Genomic DNA, 19558 nt, shown 5'->3' on the forward strand with positions numbered 1-19558 from the left:
ACCCCCTGTTCTGTTCCCATGAAGTCGGACCAGTATCGGGGTAGCTAGGTGTATTTAGACATGGGATAGGTAACAATCCACTGCTGTTGGATCAGTTAGTTATGCATGCACATATATATATATATATATATATATATATACATACATATGGTTATGTACGTTTTAGATACATATACCTATTAGTATTATCTAAATAAGATATCTTATCTTACCATACTTCAGGTTGTTTACTACGGCGGACATACTACTCTGCCGGGTATTTAAAACCGAAGTGCCTTATTAGCACTAGCCCCTCGGCCTTGTTCAGTTGTCTTGGATTGTCTTTTCCATCCCTCACCCTAGAGGAATGGAGAATGGGCTTGAGACTCAATCTTATTTCACTAGATTATACGTCTCCAGCGCCAACGGATTCAGGACAGGTTTTCACTTAACCTGCCTCGTTCCATCAGGCCTATACTTGATGGCTTGACAAGAACAAGAGCTGGACCCCGGAGCTGGTGAGAACAAGGACGCATGATACCCTAGTGGTAAAAATATTCTGTCACCGGAGTCACCTCCGATGACTGTAGTATAATGCATGCCCCACCGGACATGCCTCCGGTGGGTCTAAATAGTGATACTCATTTATCATTTGACTTACAGGTCTTGTGTTGTTTGGAGATGGGGTGCACCGCCGTCCTCCAAGAGCCCTGCGGGCACGTAGTGTGCCGGACCCACGCTGGTTATGCGGTCCAGGTGGGAGACCTGGTGGTATGGCACCACAAAGGATGCGAGGTCTGCTACAGCCTGGTGAACGAGTTCACCTCTAAGTCGGTATGTACCACTCTTGATAATGATACAATGAGAATCAGATGGAATATATCATGTTGATTCATACTAGGCTAAGGATAGTATCTAGTTTAAGGATTGACATAACTTTCTCTTTCAGAGTATCCAAGCCGTCAGGGATGTGGCGCTGGCTACCCTGAAGATCTGGGTCAGCGGATTTGGCCACAATGCCAAGAAGGCACAGCCCTACATGCTCTCTGAGGAGATGGCTGGGCTCATCTACCCCAGAGCTTGAAGTCAGCGGCAGTAGAGGCAGCGGTAGTGGCTCCCCTCATCACCAGGATCCGGGCGGAGACCACGGCCGCGCCGGAGGAGGGTTTTGGCGAGGAGGTGGTCGGAGATGTGGCGGCCTTAGACCTGGACCAGGAGCCCATGGTTGTGGACAACCAGGGCGAAGGTAAGAATGTTGATGAGGCAGGTAGGTTAGGGGCTCAAGGCTTGCTCTTGAGCCCATCTCAGTCTTCCTCCTTCTCTTCTTCTACTTCATTTCAGGGATTCGCCGGGAAGCTTCAGTCGGTTAGACCGAAGTCAACCTCGGTGGTCCCTAAAGTAAGAAACCTGGTTGACTTTAAGGCCATGAAGAAGTCCTTGCCTAAGCCAAGGTCCGGAACCAGCTGCGTCACTATGCCATCGGCTCCTAAACCCGAGGCGGACACGGCAAAAGCTACTCCCCCTCAACAGAGGTCGAGAATAAACGTTCCGAAAGCTAGGACCCAGGTATCTAGCTTTGACCCAGAGGCATTCTCTGCGAATATGATGCAGCAGGTGGGGAACATGGTAGGGAACTTGGTCCAGACCAAGTTCCAGGAGAAGTTCTCCCAGCTGTTGTCCACGCTCGAAGCCTCAGGCCTGTCCATCCAATCTTATCGGAGAGGATGATGACTCAGGAGACCCTAGTGGCGGGTCTCCGTGACACGATGGCAACAGGACAGCCTCAGTCCGGACAGGCAATTCACCCCTGCCAATACCGGACTCCCTAAAGCTGCATCCCTTCAAGAATAATAACCCTTGGAGGTCAGCAGCATACGCACCGTTCTCGGACGGTATGCTCACTATTAAGGGGTGCGGAACTCGAAGACTGGAAGACTTCGAGTTCCATCCTCTGGGGCTCCAGTTTCCCTTCATTGGCTACGTCCGTCTAACAGAAGACGCGATGATAAGGGAAGATAAAATCCCCAAGGAAACGGTCATCTTCCCCAGGGAGCAAGCTCAACAAGCTTGGCTCCGGAGTTTGACAGAGTGGCAGTGCGTCAACACCCAAGTTGACGGCCCACAAGAGCCCCTTTACCATCGTGGTAAACGAGGATTCACCTACCCCATGTCTATCCAAAGTGGCTGAGCTAACCATGCAAGCAGCCATGGAAGACAAACCCATGCCACAGCTCCGGGAAACAGATTTGCCTTCCCTTCTGCTCCCCGGAAGCACAGACTTTTGGGTAGATGCCCCTGCCACCTTTTCTGCAGGTAAGCTGGCGCCGGACTGTGGTAACACAATGTTCAGCGAGCGGCTTCCTAGGCTTCCGGACAGCTTAATCAAGGCCGAATATGACGCTAGATTAAGGCTAAGTAGGTCCCTCAACTCCGCCACCATGTCTGAAATGACGTCACTCATCTATGCAGATGAGGCGTTATTTAAAGTGCTAACAAAGTCACTACTTCACACTGTACAACGTGACTTATATGACTTTGTGGTAGCGAGGCGGAATTGTAGGAAGCACGTTCTGGCGGAAGCATCCATTCGCCATGAACCAAACAAGCTAATTAAATCCTCCATCTGGGGAGCAAACCTCTTCCCTGACTCCGCCGTTAACGAAGCCTTGGCGGAAGCAGTGAGGGTGAGCCAGAGTCTTAAGATTCGCTGGGGACTCATCCCTAAAAGGAAATCCGAGTCCGCCGGAATGAATCCTAAGGGTAAGAAGTTGAGGAAGTTTCAACCCTTCCAATCCTCCCAACCACAGACGATGGTCCAGGCGGTTCTGGTGGCTCAAGTGAGTCAACCATCAACGTCGAAAGCACAACCACAACAGCAGTTTGTGCTCCTGACTCAACCGTCTCAGCAACCCCAGGCTTCGACATCCTTCTCAGTCTCTCTGGCTTACAATGCTACCTTTGAAACTCAAGGGTTTCAAGGGTATAACAGGTTTGCCAGAGGCAGCCGTGCCAGAGGAGCCTTCCGACACAGAGGTGGCGGAAGAGCCTCCACCCGAGGCAAAGGCTTCCGGGGAGCCCGTGGTGGCCATCCATCCGCCAACCAGTGAGACTCCCCAGGTAGGAGGGAGGCTGTACCTCTTCTGACACCAGTGGGGGTTCAGCACCTGGGCCCAAAGTATTGTGACCAAATGTCTGGGATTAAGTTGGATACAAGGTCCTCCTCCATCAAACACCTTTTACCAAAGAACAACGGCGGAACTGATAGAGTATACCCGAGAATTACTTCTAAAAAGGGTAGTGTCACAAGTAAAAAACTTAAAGTTTCAAGGGCGCTTGTTCAGCGTTCCAAAGAAAGACTCGAACAAACTAAGAATAATCGTAGACTTGTCCCATCTAAACTCATTCATTCATTGCGACAAGTTCCGAATGTGCGGACCTTACTTCCCCTTGTGGCCATAACCACCTCTATAGATCTTACAGATGCCTACTATCATATCCCGATAGCAAGACACTTCCGCCCCTTCCTAGGCATCAGACTAGGAAAGAAGGCTTATTCCTTCAAGGTAATGCCATTCGGGCTCAACATAGCGCCCAGAATATTAACGGAGATAGTGGAAACAGTAGTCCAGGAGTTAAGGACTCAGGGGGTAATGTTAGTAGCCTATCTGGACGATTGGCTCATATGGGCCACAGACGTCGAAGAATGCCGCAAGGCGACGGTCAAAGTGATAAAGTTCCTGGAACACCTAGGTTTCCAGATAAACAGGAACAAGTCCCGTCTAACTCCAGCACCACGTTTTCAGTGGCTAGGAATCCAATGGGACCTAAACTCTTACACTCTATCAATTCCGCCGGCAAAACGGAGAGAAATAGCCAAGGCCACAAGACAATTTCTCAAAGACAAGCAGATGTCCCGGAGGAACCAGGAAAGAATCCTAAGTTCACTCCAGTTTGCATCTACGGACGTACTACTGAAAGCCAAACTAAAAGATATAAACAGAGTTTGGTGATCGAGAGCGAACAGGAGATCTGGGACAAAGTATCACGGATCCCTGCGATCTTACGCAAGAGACTCCGCCCCTGGACAGAAGTCAAGAGTCTGTCGAAATCAGTACCACTGCAATTTCCTCTGCCGGCCCTAGTAGTCCATACGGACGATTCCTTGAGCGGCTGGGGCGGATACTCACAATACAAAAAAGTACAGGGAACCTGGTCAGTGTCATTCCGCCAGCTACATATCAATGTACTGGAAGCCATGGCAGTGTTTCTAACCCTGAGGAAACTCTTACCAGCCAAGAAAATCCATATCAAGCTGGTATTGGACAGCGCAGTGGTGGTCCACTGCATAAACAGGGGAGGCTCCAAGTTGAGCCATGTAAACCACGTAATGATAGCCATATTTGCCCTAGCAGACAGGAACCAATGGCACCTATCGGCCACTCACCTAGCGGGAGTGAGAAATGTAGTGGCAGACGCTCTGTCAACAGGTGCCTGGGCTTCAAGTAGACCTTTTTGCCATGGAATCGAACCACAAACTAGCATGTTACGTGGCCCCCAACCTGGACCCTCTGGCTTATGCCACAGACGCTATGGCAATAGATTGGAATATCTGGAAGAGAATTTATCTCTTCCCTCCGGGGAACCTACTACTGAAGGTCCTGAACAAACTCAGAACTTTCAAAGGTCAGATCGCACTAGTAGCTCCCAACTGGCCCAAGAGCAATTGGTTCCCTCTACTAGTGGAATTAGGACTTCGGCCCCGGCGGATTCCCAATCCCAAATTGATGCAGTTGGTACAAACGCGGACTGTGTCCGCTCCCTCAGGAATTCAGAAAGCCCTAACTTTATGGACTTCATGAAGTTTGCGGCACAGAAAGATGCCAACATTGATCCTCAAAACATCCGGTTCCTAGAATCAGATAAACGAGAATCAACACTGCGTCAGTATGATTCAGCAGTGAAGAAGCTAGCCACCTTCTTGAAAGACACAGGAGCACAAACCATGACTACGAATCTGGCGATAACCTTTTTCAGAACCTTGATCGAAAAAGGGTTAGCAGCTATTACTACAACCAAATCGGCACTAAAGAAAATATTCCAATTTGGATTTAATATTGATCTTACAGATTCATATTTTTCTTCTATTCCTAGGGGTTGTGCTAGACTTAGACCGATAGATAGACCTCGAACGGTCTCATGGTTCTTAAATGATATCCTTAAGCTAGCTTCGGACACTGTTAACGAGTCATGTCCTTATATAACGCTCCTAAGGAAAACATTATTCCTAATAAAGTGCTGGCCTCAGGAGCTAGAATATCTGAGCTGTCGGCCCTTTTCCTAGGGAACCAGAACCATATTGAGTTCCCTCCCTCAGGATCAGGAGAATACTACTTTTACCAGATCGTCAATTTTTGGCTAAAAATGAAAACCCACAAGATAGGTGGGCCCCATGGAAAATTGTCCCACTTCCTCAGGACCTGTCCTTATGTCCCGTTAATTCACTAAAAAGCCTATTTAAACAGAACCACCACGAAATCTTCAGGCCCCTTGTTTATTAGGGAAAATGGTGGAACCATCTCCCTAAAAGGAATCAGACATCATTTTCTATATTTTATCAAACAAGCTAACCCGGAATCAATTCCGCGGGCACATGATGTCAGGGCGGTAGCTACCTCAGTTAATTATTTTCAACACATGAACTTTGACGATCTCAAAAAGTATACAGGCTAGAAATCACCGACAGTATTTAAACGCCACTACCTAAAATCCTTAGAGGCCCTTAAATTCCCAGCAGTGGTAGCGGGGAACACAGTTTCCCCTGACACTGCATAGCATGGTAATAACTAGTCTAAGTAGCCTATGTCTCTCTTTCATCTCTCTCCTACCTGCCTCGCTAGCATTCTTGACCTTAGCTCGGTTGTTACTGGGTTGCACACTTTAACCTGGTTCTCACCTGGATTGTACTATGATCATTCTTGCTTGTACATATGGATATCTGGTTGCAATTTTGTGTAAATAAATTCCTGTTTAGTGGTGTAGGATTTATTTAATGTTATATGTTGGGTTATACAACCCTATTTAGTAGATAAGGACTGTAGTTTAAGGATATCATTAAAAATCCTCATAGTATTAAGGAAATTTATTAAGTACTTGTAGAATGAATAACCCTTATTAAATAGTATTTAATAAATTATACAAGTTTCAATTTCCTTACAGTAATTGATCTACACTAACTTTCCAAGCTGGTGGGGCCAATTCTCTGTTACTATTTCATGGAGCGACACAGGTTAGGCCCAGAAAAGGGATTTTGACAAAGGAAAAATCTATTTCTGGGCTCAGCCGTGTCGCTCCGTGAAATACGTTCCTTTAGCGCTAATTCTAAGGTAAATTATTGCTAAAATACCAGAGAACTGCTAAATTGGACATGCCAGAATATTCTGACTCGCTCACCCTTTCTAAAAGGTGTCGGTATGAATTTGGGGCAAGTGAACAACACTACCACAGCAGCCCTCTCCAATTAGCCTTTTCCACATCAAAACCCCTTAGAAAAGGGGAGCCGTGCTATGGCTCACTCCCTGCTACCGCAAAGGTAGTGTCAGGGTCTACATTCCTTTGATAGCCATTAAGAGAGCTGCACATTATTTTTGCATTCTGTTTTTATCTGCCTTTTTGGCTTGTGTTTTTTAGCTATGGATCGTCAATCTGCCTCCCCATCCAAGTTAAGTACAGTGGACTCACACATATGAGAAATATCCACAAATTCCTAGTTTTTTTGATAAATTTCATCATAAAATGCACTTTTTGTGATACTATTAAAAAAAACCAAGTATGAACATTTTTAGTGGTTTTTCTTGAGTTTTAACTAACAAAATAGGCTGTTTTTAGTGTTTTTATAGGGTTTCCAAACATTCGCGGGTTCTAACTATTCACGGGGGGGTCTGGTACGCATCCCCCGCGAATACGGGGGGACCACTGTACTGGTTTTTTGTTCGGCACTATTTAGGGAGTGATTTTGACCCTTGTGGTTCTTTTATTTAGGGTTTTGTCTGGCGTCGCCTTCGCTGACGAGGCTGGGTGCCGCCATTACGCGTTCCCCTTTGGTGTCGTTTCGGTTTCGCATGGTCTTCCATACTTCGTGAACCGAGTTGTATATCAGTACTCTTATTTCCCTTTTCTTGGATGGCAGTTTTTGTCGATCGTGTATATGCTTATGTTTATATTTTTGTTTATTTCGTGCTTTACACGGGGGTTTCCTTTCGAGCACGTGTCTTTGTTTCGTGCCTCATCGAGTACCCACCGTTATAGTTTTACTAGTTTTCATTATGATTTTGTTTTATTTCTTTTTCGTTATCATGCCTACCTCTGCCGTTCGGTTTACTTATATCGTTTCGGCATTAGGCCATTCTAGTTTTGTCCTGGTTAGGGACATCCTTATCAGGTGGCCCTACCTGGCTGTTAGGCGTTTTTATAGTTTTATGTTCATTTCCCTTACCATGTCTCCCCCCCGTGTTAGTGCATGATTTTACTTACTTTTAAGTATTTATTGTTTATTTGTGGGGCAGTGACCTGCGTCGCCCAGTGAAACCCACCCTCTAATTTCCACACCCTAAGTGGCCCAAGCTTGGGTGCTATCTACAGGAATGGTAAACAAAGAGCTAGTTGTATCGGTAGCGGGGGCCTAGAACGGCTCCTCTGTAGACGAGGGATATTGAGAAAGGAAGAGACTAAATGGCAGAGGACCTCTGGTAGTGGTTTCACTCGCCCCAGATACCATACCGACACCTTGAATAAAGGTGAGCGAGCCAGAATATTCTGGCATTACCATATAGCTTTTTTCTCAGGTATACTTAGCAATATTTATACCTTAGAAATGAGTGCTAAAGGAACATTTCACTGGGCGACACAGGTCACTGCCCAGAAGTAGGTTTTTCCTCTGTCAAAATCCCTTTTTTATGTTAATGTTTTATGTATACTTACCTGGTAGTTACATAACAAAAGCCCACCCACCTCCCCTCTGTGGACAGGTAGGCATAAAAAATCTGATCTTAGCTGGAATAGTTCCTAGTACCCCGGTAGGGGGCGGGGGGAGCGAAGGGATCACCTGACCTATCAACTAGCGCTACCACAAGTTTTTAAATTCTGCCGTGACATCAGAGACTATAGCTATATGTAACTACCAGGTAAGTAGTATACGTAAAACATTATTCTATCATAAAAATGTCATATTTATTATTAACAAAGACAAATCTGGGCCAACCCTGTGAGATAGAAATAATTAGCTCAGTTATAGCCCAGTTTAAAAATATATTTTAGTCACACATCCAAATCAACTCTCAGCGCCTCAGAGGCGTGGTCAGTATGGTGTTGTCGTACCACCTCGGTGGCCGCAAATTCGATTCTCGGGCATTCCATTGAGGTGTGAGAGATGTGTATTTCTGGTGATAGAAGTTCACTCTCAACGTGGTTCGGAAGTCATGTAAAGCCGTTGGTCCTGTTGCTGAATAACCACTGGTTCCATGCAACATAAAAACACCATACAAACAAACAAATCAACTCTCCCTTTTGTTAAGTATGAATATGAAGGGCCATGAATGTTTATGTAACTTAAGGTTTTTTCAATTAAAAACTCAATTCAAAGATAAAAAACTATTTGTATTATTTTATCCAGTATTTCAATTTTGAGGCTGATAATCTCTAATAGAATTGGGGATGTATAATTGACAAAGTAAGGGTTTGGAAGATTTCAAATTGCAAGAAAAAAAGGTTGGCTGAATGTGCTTCAACTTAGATTTTACCCAGCAAATGCCATCTTCTCAAGTTTGAGAAAACCTTTGTTTGCCTTGTCACAATTGAATATTGCAGGTTTCCTGTAATAAATGCATGTCATTTATATTATTTATGTAGACTATTGTTACCTTACTTTTTTCTCCATCAATTTGTGAATCTTGCAGAATTGATGTATGTGCTAAGGTGGCATCAGAAACTGGGAAGACTATTATTCACTCATCAGAAAACTGTGATGTTATTGCTGGGCAAGGTACTGTTGCTTTGGAATTTTTGGAAGAGGTAAGTTTTCACACTCTGTGGATTAGCAAACATTTTTTGCACAGCACTGCTCAAAAGCGATGCAACATGACTTTTTATATCATCCAATATCTCAGATGTACTAAATTGCCAAGCAGTATTAAAGGTGGTTTTATATTTATATAGTGTTTATAAGTTTGCTCATTCTTAGCCCGATCTATGCATGCGTTGCCAGATATCACAAGATTCCTTACTTTCATCGGTTTTTTAACCAGATCAAGCTAGGTGCTAGAAATGATCCTATTGTTAAGACCTCAGGTTTATAGCTATGAAAAATAAAAATTGTGTGAGAAAATGTTTCATATTTCCTGTGTTCTATGCATTGAAATCATTTGTAAACTATGTGAACTTATTGAAATATTGAAGGTTCTTGTATCGTACAAAATTATCATTATTACTTGGCTTATTACGTGTCGAGGTAGGCAGTGCCGATGCTCAACTTGTGACTCGAAATGGTCATCACAACTGCCTCAGCAGCATATGACAGGCCACCTAGTCAAGTGGGATTATGAATTGCAAATATTTTTTCTTGACTTTTGTTTAGTTTTATGCTGTGTTCAAGGATGATAAATTGCTTGCTTCATTGCAGAGGGGACCTGGATTGCTTGCCATTAGTTAGCTGGTATTTCTTGTTCTAGAAAATCGTCTTTAAATATATTACGTATATTCATATGAACCAGGCATTTCTTCTGCATATCTAATATGCAAATTCTTATAACTTTCAGAGTAATAATGACTTATTATCCTTTCAATTCTATAACATTATAATAAAGCAAATTTTGTAAATACAAGGTTTAATTGTAACTGAAGTAACATAAATATTATTTACTATATGTATGTGTGTGTTTGTGTGTGATAAGAAAGAATGAAAGAGATAGTTGCTATGGAATTTCTTGATCTTATGTGTGAACTCTTGTGCCTTTACTTACACATTGATTTGATTATAGGTTCCTGATCTAGATGCCATCTTGGTGGCCACTAGTGGAGGAGGCATGTTAGCAGGTGTTTCGTTAACAGCTAAAGCAATTCAGCCAAGTTGTCAAGGTAATTTTTTTTCAAGCTTTTATTAATGAAAATTGATAGATAACCAATTAATAATTTTAATTTAATTTTATCATCCTCAGATGTTTCTGACGTACATTTCAAGTGAGGCTTGGATTTTTCAAAATTATTGTTACTTACTTTGTCCAGGAAGATTTTTTAAATGGATCAATTCCTCAAGTGTTGTATATATATGTCTGTATCTCAGCATTAGTTTTGGAACATTTTTTTTTTTTTGTATGAAGCAGTCAACAGTTTATCCACCTGATCTTTTAGTTTCATTACATTAACAGTGAAGTAATCTTTGGCCTGTCTTGAGAGAAATTTAATCAATTTTAGTAATTTTCAAGTGTATTGCAAGCATTCAGTAAGATCTATCCCCAAATATTCATGTATTTTGCAGAATTTAGAGTCCCTTTCATCAAGAAACAAATCTCTTTGTAGTAACAGCACACACACGTGTGTGCTGTTACTACACAGAGATTTGTTTCTTGATGAAAGGGACTCTAAATGCATGTCACACACGTGTGACATGCAGTGATGTGGCAGGTTACTGGCCAGTGGATGCTTCAGCAAATATTCACGCTGAAAATTATCCCTTGATGATATGAGGGACTCCTTTAAGGTGTTAGAAGACTCAGAAAAACTTGGGAATCATCATACAAAGGTCTTGTCGTAGTAAGAACTTGACAAGCTTCATGTTGAATATCCCATGGGAACACAAAGATTTGAGAGTGATCTGTCACTTAATTAATTAACAAGGCTTTCTTCCACAAATTTGCATATGGCTTTGGTTACTATGAATGTCATCTTAATCAACACTTATCTTATGATTTTTTATTATCTTATAAAGTTTATATATGTGTAATAAACAAGTAGTATATAAAAATAGTTTTGAAAAAGTGCTTTTTATTTGGAAATACTTTTGATACATTTTTGTTGTTGCATTTTTAGCCATTCTTGTTGCCATCAAAGTTTCTAGTTCAGCCAGTTGGAATGCCTTGGTTGCATATTTCTACAGTTTATCCTTCAAGCAAGTGAACTGAGACAAAATATTTTATTGCATTCATTGGTGAAATATTTCACATCATCCCTTTAGCTGAGAAATAGTCTAATGAAGTCCTGGGAACCTTCAATTGTACAGCCTCAGGTCTTGATAAAATTCAGTTTGCATTTATTGATATGTTTCTTTAAGCACTGGAAATTTTAATGGCAGTGGATGTTGCACCTATTTTATTTTGAATTTCACAAGGGAGTTAGAAGTTCTGTTTGATAATTAAAGCAGCATGTAATTGCACTGTATCTTGCTTATATGACATAAGGTGCTTGAAAAACTATTATCTTCTTCTTATTGCAGCTTTCTGATGTGATGAATTTAATCAACAAAGTGCCTTAATATTTTTTTGACTTCATTGTTGAGCACTTGTATCTAAGTGTGATCATACAGTTTAGTTTTATAATTCTAAAAATGCACAAATATAACACTGTTGAAAGTCATACCATTTTAACCCTCTTAAGCCGGAGCCCTAAAAAATCAAAACGTCTCCCGTATGCCGGGCCTGGTTTGGATGAGCGCGGAAGTGGAAAAAAAAATAAATTTTTTCAAAAAATTACAGCGCACGTACTTTGAAGATTAAGAGTTCATTTTTGGCTCCTTTTTTTGTCATTGCCTGAAGTTTAGAATGCAACCATCAGAAATGAAAAATAATATCATTATCATATGTAAATAATGCGATATTCTGGTAGCGAAAAAAAAAAAATTCATACATAATTGTATTCAAATCACGCTGTGCAGAAAACGGCGGTCAAAGCTAACCAGTTACTTTTTTTTGCGTTGTATTGTACACTAAATTGCGATCATTTTGATATATAATTACATTGTAAAACAATAAAAGTAACACCGGAAAAATATTATCACAAAATGATGTACGATTCGTAACGCGCGGACGCAAAAAAATGATTTTTTTACAAAAATTCACCGTAATTCTAATAATGTTCTAGAGACTTCCAATTTGTTTCAAATTAAGACAAATGATTGAATATTACGATACTGTAAGAGTTTTAGATTAGAATTGGCCAGATTTCGAACCATTTCGACGAGTTGAAATTTGACCGAATGTCGAAATTTTAATATATATATTTTTTCATATGCACATATTTCGAAGATGGAAAAGCTACAACCTTCAATTATTTTTTATTGTATTCTTCATGAATTTGCGCACATTTTGATATATGAAACTCTATAAAAAGGAAGGCTAAGTATGAAAAGGAGCAAATATTAGGATAATGCCATGTACGTATTTCGGAGACTTGCGGCCGCGAATCGGCGCGCGGAGTGTAAGGTAAATATATTTTTCAAAAATTCACCATAAATCACAATATTGTTTTAGAGACTTCAAATTTGTTTCAAAATGAAGAAACATGACGGAATATTACTAGGCCGTAAGAGTTTTAGCTTACAATTGCGTTTTTCAACTATTTCGGTAGAGTCAAATTTGACCGAACGTGGTTTTTTTTCTATTTATCGTGATTTATATGCAAATATTTCGAAAAAAGAGAAAAGCTACAACCTTCAATCATTTTTAGTTGTATTCTACATGAAATTGCGCACATTTTCATATATAAAAACTTTATGAAACAGCTAATTTTAAATGGTGCAAACATTTCGACAATCGCACAAAAAAATTCTGATTTTTTCGGAAGAGTTTACCGCGCGCAACGTAATTTTTTTTTTCATAAATTCACCATAAATCAAAATATTGTGCTAGAGACTTCCAAGTCGTTTGCAAAATGAAGGCGTAAATGATTGAATATTACTAGAATATAAGAGTTTTAGCTTACAATTGCGTTTTTTCGACCATTTCGGTAGAGTCAAAGCTGACCGAAGTTGTTGAAATTTTTGCACTTAACGTTATTTATATGAAAATATTTCAAAACTGATAAAAGCTACAACCATAGGGTTGTCTTTTGTTGTATTGTGCATGAAATTGCGCACATTTCCATATATAAAACTTTATGTAACGGCAAATTTAAAAGGGTGCAAACATTAGGACAATCGCACGAAAAAAATTATCGGAAGAGTTATCGCACGAACGTAAGGAAAAAGTTTTTTTCATAAATTCACCATAAATCGAAATATTGTGCTAGAGACGTCCAATTTGTTGCAAAATGAAGGCAAATGATTGAATATTACTATAATATAAGAATTTTAGCTTACAATTGCGTTTCTCGACCATTTCTGTAGAGTCAAAGTTGACCGAAGGTTGAAATTTTTGCACTTATCGTATTTATATGAAAATATTTCAAAATTGATAAAGCTACAATCATGAGTATTTTTTAGTTGTATTGTGCATGAAATTGCGCACATTTTCAATATATAATACTTCATGTAAAGGATAATTTAAAATGGTGCAATAATTATGTCAAAGTGACGAAATAATTTCCGAGATGTGTCACTGATAACTTTTTAGTGCGATAAGAAAGAAATTCGCGCTTGCGCGCCTGCGTAGCGATTGTAAACAAAAACAACGCCTTGATCCGTGAACTCCCAGCATCCCCCAAGGTGCGTGATACAAAAGTTTTCGGCTGGTAGGCCTATAAGTATTTTTCCGCGAATTTTTAAAAAAACTTTTTGAGCCGACGTATGATACGTCCAATCGGCATACGGGAGACATTTTGACTCGACGTTTAATACGTCCAATCGGCGTAAGAGGGTTAAGTTCATATGATTTTATACCAAAAAAGGGGTTGCTGTTGTTGGTCATTGTAAGTTCCTGTATTTGATCGTACACAGGGGATAAAATGTTTAAGAAAACTTTTTCAAAATTTTCCTCATTTTTATTTCTAAAGCATAAGCTGTCGGTGAAATATTTCATGTCATTTGCCATGATAATTATAAAATCTTTGATCATGTCTAGGATGACTAGCAGAGAACTCATTCCCAGTGCAGCTTCAGATTTTACAATGGATGGAAATTTTGTTGTTTCTTCAATGAAGACGCACACCAGGTGTGCTTGGAAGGAAAGAGGCAGGGTAATCTTACTCATCACACTAAATTAATGGCCATTGATGATGTGATTTCTTAATGAGTGTTAGAAGATCCATTTGATACACAAGTAAGCATTACCTGCATTTATGGAATGCAAAAAATCAATAAATGATAAATGAAAGCTCAATTACTGGAGATGGGTCCTTGTCTTTTCAGAATTGCATTTTACTCTTGAATTTTTTGGAACTAAAAACATGATTTTATTTTGGATGCTGAAAGTATAACATCGTTGGTATGTATGAGTTTGACCAAACCTGATATGTAACAGGTTTATGTTTTGTTACTAGTTTATGTTTATTGTTTTATTTATTATACATAATCTTAATTTTTATGCAGTCCTTTATATTTGCTCATTTCATCAAAATTCCATGTTAATCTATATTTGATGTCCCTTTTATTTTAGTGCGATCATACCCATACTTTCAAGAATAAGAGGAAGATAAGGTATGGTTGATACAAATCCCCATCCTATGGAAATTTATATGAAGGTGAAATAAAGCATCCAAAATATGGAATAACTCAGAATTTATATCTAGACTTGTTTCTTGTCCCAAGGAAAATCTGAAGGAAACTTAGATATATTTTCTGAGTAATTTTTTTGTGATATTTTTCAAGAAATCAAAGTAAATGGTGAAGTGTTCAGGAAAATTTGACTTAACACTGCTAACAAATAAAGGTAACTAAATTAGGACAAGTTCTGATGGAATGGGCATTCCTTGTATATTTCAATAAAAGAAGTAGGGTTTCTCTGGTATTAGCACACCTTTATAATAATTTTCCTCCAGTTTCAAAGTTGGTGTAAGAACTTGAAAGTTTATGCCTGTCAGTTCATGAATAAATTTAATACAGTAGTAGCATGATGATTCATTTCCAATAGAAATTTAAGAGTTCTTTAACAAGGTCCTAATCACACTAGGCCTTAAGGTTGCAGGTTGACCAGTGCACTTGTTGATCATAGATTCACTAACATCATGTTGGAAAAGTTGAGATATGTAGATAAAACCTACAAAGATACTTATATTCTGCATCTTGTGTGAACTTCATACTTTCTCTTCAGTTATTTATTTATAATTTTCCATTTGCATAGTGTTCAATAAATAAACATGGTAGTAGTAGAATAGGTAAATAATCCTGTAAATATTTTTATAACACTATATATCACTTATATATCAATTCTTTGGCCCCTGGTTATTTGAAAACTTGGGACCGAGTATTGCTCATATTTCCAAAAAATTTCTTATCTATATAGTTTTCATATTACAAAAGTCACTGATCATGAAGATTCAAAATGTAGTGATTGCATTCATGGTAAAAATGCTGATCATGGCCTTTGTTATTTAACTGTAACATTATATACCCAATGTGGAGACATGTACTATGGTGTTTTGAGTAATTTCCTAAACAACGCGATTCTCTGTTTTTACAGTTTATGCTGTTGAGCCAGTGGGCAAAGAGTTACAAAAATCCTTAGAGGCCAAGGAACGTCTCTGGACAGATCCTCCTAAATATCTTGACACAGTTGCAGATTCTATCAGGTTGCAAGCAGTAAGTAATCTTTGAGCCATTAGTTTGAACTCTATCTCTATTACTGATTGCATGAATTGACAGTATTTTTTATGATTCTTTGTTTAGCGGAGGTTTTAGAAAATATTACTGAATCTGCCCTGTCATAACTGACATCATTGTTTGGGTAATTTAGCATTTTCTGCAGTATTCTGCATTTTTTTATTTAAGTTAGTATAATAGTTACTCATGGAGATCATTACCACTGAAGAAATAAATACAGTAGAGCCCCGGTTCACGACCGTATTAGAACTCGACATAATCGGATTTCGCCACTAAATTTCCAATAAACTTTGTATCTGTTTTCAACCAAAAAACCAGTTTCCGACCCCCGACCATATGATGTTTGTAAACAAAACTGTTTCTGCCAGCCGCCGCTAGTTGGCGTCATCCAGTGCTACCAAATGTAGCATAATTTCATGTTTTTTAGCATAATTTGACCAAAGAATTGGAGCTTAGCATAATTTCTTTCACACTTAGGGTTCCAGTACAATTTTAGAATGTATTTTCACTAAAATTTTAAATCAAATTCAGAAAATTCCTCAATTTCATACACAGCTATAGTGAATATATGTATCTTCATAGTGAAATTGCCTCAAAAGCAGCACTAACAAATGAGTTAATTGCTAAGTTGTTCATACACGAAACAAACCTTCGGTCTTAACATTAGGATTTACTAGCGCCAAGCTGGAAACCGGTAGAATTAAAATTACACTTGTGAGTCCATCCAGGGACTAATGGCATCTATACCAGGTCACGGGGCATGTATACCCAGAATGCCCACGGCTACCTGTGACCCACCAGTATTTTCCTACCGCCTTTAAGATAAGACGTGTTTTACTGTTCTATCTCATTTAAATCCGGTTTTTTTCAGTTTGCCCGTTCTTTATATTTCCATTTCATTTTTTATTTTTTCATTCCTTTTTCTTTCTCCAAGTATGATCAGTGTGTGGTAAGAGTGTATACGTGGTATGATGGAGAATTTTGCCTCAACATCGGGATCGTCTACCGTTTCGAAGAGGAGACAAAGGAAATGCCCAGGAGTCAGTGGCTTTCCATGTTCTAGGTTCCTAACTTCGGTGTCGACGGATCCTCATCCAACGTGTAGTAGGTGCAGGGAAAACGTATGTACGGATACTAATCCGTGTTCTGTTTGTCGCGGTTGGTCGGTGGAACAGTGGAAGAAGTTCTATGGGAAAAGCCAATACAAAAGGAAGGGGGTGACGCCATCTTTGGATGACCAAACCTTACCGGCTTCTTTTGTATCGGTAATAAACCAGGCTGCTCCATATGTTTCTCCACCTGCTTTTGAATTGTCTCATACCCCTTCGGTTTCTCCTAGCGGTTCTGTATCGGAAACGTCAGGGGGGGCCTTGGGTAATTTTATGAATAATTTGCACTCTCCTTTGTTCCCAGCAAGTAGAGGGGGAGATCCGCCATCTTTGTTCCAGGCTCCTGCTACTCAAGCGCATAGGTTAGATGGTACGTGGTCAGCGCTAGGCCTACCAGGCGTACCAACCTTGGATGGTCTGCTTGCGCATTATATGACGTCACGGTTCCAGCAGGGTCCGGCAGCGCTGAATGTTCCTCATCACTGGGCTTGCAATTTATGGGAATTAATGCCGCAGCTTCACCATCCCACTCAGTATTTACAGCGATGCAGAACGTGGGAGGTAGTTTAGCAGCAAATGTGCAGTTGCCAGCAGAAACCTCTCAGTCTCTCCCTACGAGAGGGATGACGTCACAACATACGTCACACTCTGATATGGCAGGCGTGATGACGTCACAAACCGATTCTCGGCCTTTTTCGCTGCACCCAGACGCTAATACGCCTTCTGACCCGTCAATGCAAAACTGTAATGCAGAAACTACAGGTATATAGAGAAGAGAATGAATAAGAGAGACAAAAAGAAAAAGTGTGATTCGCCTTCTTCGTCTTCTTCCTCTAGTTCGGCGTCATCGCTAAGTCCGATAACGTCACGGTGAGCGCCAGTCAAGCGTTGGAGGAGGATTCGGGAGAGTTCCTGGCGGATCCTCGGGCTAAGAGGAGAAGAATCAATTCTTCCTCTTCTTCGGCACCAAGACTGTCATTTCCAAGTCAGCAAGAAGGTCGGAAAATCAGTGGCTATTAAGCACAAGGTTGGCAGACGAAGCCGTTCGCAAGAATCCGAACAAGCGAGAGAGCTGACGGCCGGCGAGATAGCGGCCGAGGCGGAGTTGCCAGTTCGGATCGCAAAAACTGCGATACCTCTGGTAAAATCGACGTTGGCGGCGAAAGGTGCAGCAGAGGATGGAATGCAGGTCCCAGTTTCGCCCGTAAGGCCGTTCAAAATACGTACGAAGGACGATAAGGCTCCTATTAAAAGTACGAAAAATAGAGAGTTGGCAACCTCGGCGGATACGTTCGTGGAAGGCAGTGTCCGTCTGGATAGAAGGTCGAGGCCGCTCGCCGACGCTCGAAAACAGATGCCAATGCTAATAGAGACGAACTTATCTCTGTCTTAAGGGAACCTTCATCTTGGAGATCTAGACGAGATTCTCGCTCTAGATCCGTGAGCAGAGAAAGAGTGAGATGTTCTCGTTCCCCTGCTGACTATCCGGGATCGAGCCAACAGCGGCCAACAAAGATCAAAGAGACCGCGGCCGTAGGGGCAGGCGGCCGTGGAATTCCGGGCCGTCTGTCAGAAGATAGAGGCGAGACAACATCCCTTGTGACGGAGAGTGGTACACTAGAGACCCGGAGGAAGGAGAAAACCAAGAGTTTCTGGCCTCGTATGCAGAGGTTATTGATTTGATTCTTCAATTCAATAGCCTTTCGGAGAAGACAGAAACACCGGCCAGTATGCTTCCTCCTGGAATTGACATGGCGTTTGGACTAAAGAGGGATACCAAGGTGTCGTATGAATTGCCTTGTTTCGAGTCATGCGAATCGTCTTGCAACACGTAAACGCAAAGAGATTGCAGGGAGGGATAATTCCTTAAGATCTAATAGATCATTTAAATTTATTCCCCCTCCAATGATAAAGCAAAGGAAATATTATCCGACAATTCCACCGAAGGTCCCTTTGCTGTCTAGACAAATGAACCCTAATGTTGTAAGGTTAAGGCCTGGATTAACCTTGGATCAGGTTAAAATGGAGTGCCCTTCGATGACGTACAAGAGGCTGCTACGTTAGAAGCAACAGCTTCTTCTGTCTTTCAGGCTGCTGCTTTCCTGGTTAGACCTTTGGTCAACAGCAGTGGCGAAAATTGCATCCTCGGAAGCAACAAGGAAAGTAGTGGATGAACCATTGTTCATTAGATTACTACAGTCAGGTTCCAAGGCGATTGCGTACCTGACAAACGTAAGTGCCAATGTTTGGGCAAATATCCTGCTAATGAGGAGAGATGCAGCATTGGCTAGACTAAGCCGCAATGTGGATTTGGATTCCCTGTTAGCAATGAGGAATGGGGATATCTTGGAATCGCAACTGCTGTTGCCAGAGGTCATACTGGAAGAGCCGATAGATAGAAGAAGGATGGACACTAACGATAGGTTGGTGCAACAGGCAGTTAGGAAAACGTCTAACAGTCAAACTACTCCTTTGGAGGGAAGACAACAGCAGATGTCTCGGAAGAAGACAGTGAGACATAGCATCCCTAATAGAGTCACAAGACCCTCTTCCCCAAAGAGGATAACTCATCGGCCCTTTCACATAGAAACAACAGAGGAAGGGGCAATAGGGGAAGAGGGAGAGGCTCAAGAAGATAGGATGGGCGCCTCCCATCACTCGGCCACACCAGTGGGGGGTTGCCTGGCAAATCACTGGAAGGTGTGGCAGGAACTAGGGGCAGAGCAGTGGG

General features: G+C 41.1%; 1 protein-coding gene and 1 long non-coding RNA gene across 2 annotated transcripts in view; both read left to right on the plus strand.

Annotated features, from left to right (window-relative positions):
• LOC135218004 (probable serine racemase) overlaps positions 1–19558 on the plus strand; it is a 176070-nt gene that overhangs the window by 130952 nt on the left and 25560 nt on the right.
• Positions 5431–15572, plus strand: LOC135218005 (uncharacterized). Its single transcript, XR_010315262.1, has 3 exons — positions 5431–9045; positions 10011–10107; positions 14556–15572. It is a non-coding gene; the product is annotated as an uncharacterized LOC135218005 (long non-coding RNA).

The sequence above is a fragment of the Macrobrachium nipponense genome, chromosome 9, assembly GCF_015104395.2.
Source record: "Macrobrachium nipponense isolate FS-2020 chromosome 9, ASM1510439v2, whole genome shotgun sequence".
Classification (NCBI taxonomy): domain Eukaryota; kingdom Metazoa; phylum Arthropoda; class Malacostraca; order Decapoda; family Palaemonidae; genus Macrobrachium; species Macrobrachium nipponense.